The 4,414-nt window shown below is 46.9% G+C and overlaps 1 long non-coding RNA gene across 1 annotated transcript; it reads left to right on the top strand.

The window, feature by feature from the left end:
* Positions 1–699: 699 nt before the first annotated feature.
* Positions 700–1,447, top strand: LOC133920532 (uncharacterized). The gene is made up of 3 exons (XR_009910114.1): positions 700–948; positions 1,041–1,093; positions 1,196–1,447. It is a non-coding gene; the product is annotated as an uncharacterized LOC133920532 (long non-coding RNA).
* Positions 1,448–4,414: the final 2,967 nt, after the last annotated feature.

Raw genomic sequence — 4,414 nt, 5'->3', positions numbered from 1 at the left:
AGTCCTAGTGAGACACCACCATGGAGTAGTCCTAGTGAGGGCCGACGTTGAAGCAGAGGAGGCTGAGGATCTATAGCAGGAGGCGGAAGAGTGAGGAGTAGGGCGCGTGGGAGAGTATGACGATAGACTTCTGCTCGCCGCCGTGGGGGAGGCGCTCGTCCTGGCGCTGGCGATTGAAGACGAAGTCGTAGAGGAAGGCACGACGCAGGGAGGATGGGGAGGCACCGCCGCCCGAAGCTAGAGCTCTAAAACCTCTACACACTTCAACATATTTAGGTATAGGTGGTTCACATGTTTGAATCTAGTGCATACAAGATGAAATTAAATTATTAATAATTGAGATTTTATTTTTCCCTGCTAGTGCACTCCGTGGGAGTATGTAACTTCGTCTCTGACCGTCGCGCGTCCACCCTATATAAGAGTCACTATTGTAAGAGCTACGGGGTAGGTGTGGCGGTTTGAAACTCTAGTGGAGACACGGATCACAAAGTAAAGACGTAATTGCGTAAGACATTAGAGGTGTGGGAATGGGCTATAGCCTGTAACGGATAATGAGTCGGAGAATTTTGAATTTTGGATGGCACCTATATGTGCAAAATATGATCTAGACCCAGATCTAAACCCTGACTCGATGAACGGAAAAACAGCTTCTATATCTAAACCCACTCTCATCGAGTCTGAAACCTGCGATGAACCCAACCCAACCCAACCTGGCCCACCCATCCTTAGCCGTCGCTCGGCCTCCCCACCACGCAAGATCTCGTGGGCCTCTAATGCAAGATCTCGTCGGCCTCCCGACCACGCAAGGTCTCGCCGGCCTCCAACATCTGGCAGCCGCCGCGGCCGCCTCACATGGCTCTCGGTCTCCTCCTCTGTGTTGCCTCCCCATGCCTCCACCCCTCCGCAGCAGGCTTCGCTAACTTCGGCTGGGGCCATCACGCGGTGATGGTGAGTTGCTCCCTACTTGCTTGCCGATTTCGTGGTGTTTCCGATTTGTTGTTATTCTTTTTGTTGATCTGAGGGGTTTGCGGGTGCGGCAGATCGGTGATTCAAGGCCATGCGATGTTGCTCTACGGGTGGGAGGATCTAGCAGGTGAGTTTAGTCGATCCCATCTATATTTGCATCTTTCTTAGTTTGGATGAGTGATTGGATCATGGAACTATTTCATCTTTCTGCTTTGATCGGTTGTCGCAGTTGGGAACCAACAACCCACCCTGGACTGCTGATCTGGTGCCAAATTTAGATGTCCGAGCTATTATCTGAGTTTTCTAGGTGGAGCTAAGTGCTTTTTGCTTGGTCAGCATGCTTGACGAACGAATTCAATGGGTTAACCCAGCATCCTTCTCAGTTTGTGTAGCTTAACGTTGATGCATCTGTTCTTTCAAAATAATGAAGCAAAGGATTTGTATTTGTAACATTGAATTAATCTTGCAGTGTTTCACAGAACCAAGGAAGGTCGCAAAGATCCCCAAAGTTTTCATTTACATTAGTGGTTCATACTAAGTGTGTAATCAGATGCTAATCTTTGTTCATTTATCAGATTGGGAATGTCTACCGCAGGTTCTAAGCTCGTGTTGGTCTGTTCTCTATTTGAACATCGGATATGTTGATTTGTATTGGATATGTTGATTTGTGTGTAAGATGCTACTTAGAACCGAAAAGGAATGATGTCGTGTAGAAGTGGACGAATATGAGTTTTGAAAACTTCATACCCTTTTAAATAGGCGGTTTAAACTAGCAACTGAAATAAACTAATGGAATTTTTCATAAGTAAAAAACTTAAATATGTTAGATTCGACTTATCGAATATCTATCTATGGGTATATGTACATAAGGAGTATATCATACACAGATAGGTAGGTACGACGCATATTCGGTAGCTCCAGATATCACGAAACCGAATCAGCAGTACCTGATATATCCGGAATCAAGAAAGTATATACTATGATGGTTTAGATTGGTTATCCAACCCGATATGACCAGTATTCAAAATAGATCTATCTATTTGAATGTCAAGAAAGATAACTCTCTATCGACTACAGTTAGATATGAGTCGATACCTCATCCCTATATAAGGTAGAAAGACTAGGAGGAGGACACAAGGCGAAAGACAAAGATAGGACGAAACACACAAGAGAACAAGAGAGAGAGGCAAGCATGAATAGAGGAGTTACTCGACAATTTTAGCTCTAGGATAGATTAGATTTAATCAACTTCTTGTAATAGTCTTAGCCACATTGCCTGTACTCGAGATCATCAATATACGGTAGCAACACCCCACAAGATGTAGGGTATTAGTCCAATCGGAGACCCGAACTTGTATACATCATTTGTCTCACATCGTGATTAATCCCTACACTCGAAGGTACCTAGTCAATTTACGGACATATTGTCAGGAACTAATCTTCGACAGTTGGCACGCCAGGTAGGGGTCTTCTTCTGTTTTGTAGGATTAATCATGTCTCAGACTCACTCTTGTGTTGGATTCTCTGACAACGGCTTCTATGACTACTTCAAGTTGATGACGGATATCTTCGAGTCCCCTCCCGTCGACTCGAAAATCATCTTCGAAACTATAGTTTTCTGTTGGAATGATCAAGGTGAACTTATCCACATCAGTACCCTCGAGTCCAGACCATTGGATGCGTACCGCAAGGTGGGACATCTCGAGTGGGATCCCGCAAAGACTAATGTTCTCCACTACATGGATACCGACAGTGACGAGAGTGGCGACGGTGACTCTAATGCTAGCTAGAGCAGCCGGACAGATTGATTCGCGTTTATGGCTAGAAGCGATGACCCCCACCGGCTTACCCAATGGCAATAGATCCAAACGCCATGGTCGACAATGGCGTGAAAATTCTTAGAGATCCAGCGACAGCCGTTGCTGCCGACAGTACTGGTGCCGAGTTACCACTCGAAACATCTGCATCTAGAGCCGTACATGTACTTGACATGGCCCTCCACCAGCGGACCACAGGAAGCCAGATGCCTCCTAGCCTTTCCCGATGACTTTCGGTGGGTGTACCTACACTCGTAGCAGCCCACAGCTTAAGGGACAAGCTCCCTCCAAACAGTCATCATGAGGCTTCATCGGCTCAACCGCAACCGAGCCTCAATAGCGACATATTCAGTACTCCAGACGCTAACATGCAAGAAACTCATCTAATTCTCAAATCCCTTCCAGAATTGGATCCGGCGAATCCACTAACCCCTATGATCAATCAAGTCAAGATCCTACTCGATGCGGCTCAGAACCAAGTCGCTTGAGCAAACAATCCCCGCAACTCTAGGCCCTCCAGTCGAAATTGTCCCAGCTCGAGGAGCCACGGGAGGGAACGCTCTCGAGTAGAGGAATCTCAGATGGGAAACTCAGGTGGTCGAGCCTGAATATGATACTATAGGCAAAATTGTAGCTGCCCTATCCATAGGCGCAAAAATCAGGAAGATCTGAGGAACTGTATTCCTCATAACCGGCATGATCTACGGATGGCTTTGTCTGTAAACTACTTGGAGCTCACGTAGCCCATGCCGGATTAATCGTATTCTAGGGGAATCTTACTCAGTAAAGAAAGAGACTCCCTAAACAAGACTGCTAGCTTTCAACAGCGTAGAACACATTACGCCGTGAGGAACGCCGTGAAGACGATCGCCGCTACTACGATCGCAAATCTACAGGATGAGATGGTTGATATGACTCCCCGGCTTGAAGAGACAGGTGTGACAGTCCTCCATCACCTCCTCCTGAAGAGTTCGACGGGGGCTGCGAGGCTTTTGTACGCGAACTCCGGTCGATTCAGTGGCCCGAGAAGTTCAAAGCGGATTCGATCCAGAAATACGACGGGAAGATGAATTCCAACGAGTGGTTGCAGATCTACACCGCTATCATTCGAGCAGCCGGTGGTGACAATCGAGTAATAGCCAATTACCTATTAACCGCCCTTGATGGACCCACAAGGTCCTGGTTGCTAAACTTGCCACCCAACTCGATTCGTTTGTAGGCAGACTTTAAGGCTCAGTTCATAGCCAATTTTCAAGGCACATTTGAGTGTCCAAGAATAGAGAATGACCTCCACCAGCTGCACCAAGGTGACAACAAATCCCTTTGAGATTTCATCCGTTAGTTCAGCAACAAGCGTAACACGATCCCGGACATCTCCGATGAATCGATAATCATCACCTTCAAATGAGGTGTTCTGCACACGAATTTGCGTGGAAAGATGGCTACTCGGAAGATCCGCACGGTCCAAGAGCTTTTCGAGTTAACCGAAAAGTGCGCAACATGAGTGGAAGCGCAGGTGCACGCTAAAAACCTTCAATCTGGGAAGGACAAACCCAAGTCCTCGAATAGTGGAGGAAGTAAGAACAAACCTGGTGACAAGCGCAAGGGTCTCGATACGACTATAGCTGTGG

Source organism: Phragmites australis, chromosome 6 (assembly GCF_958298935.1).
Source record: "Phragmites australis chromosome 6, lpPhrAust1.1, whole genome shotgun sequence".
NCBI lineage: Eukaryota > Viridiplantae > Streptophyta > Magnoliopsida > Poales > Poaceae > Phragmites > Phragmites australis.
This window is presented reverse-complemented; position numbering and strand designations above follow the sequence as displayed.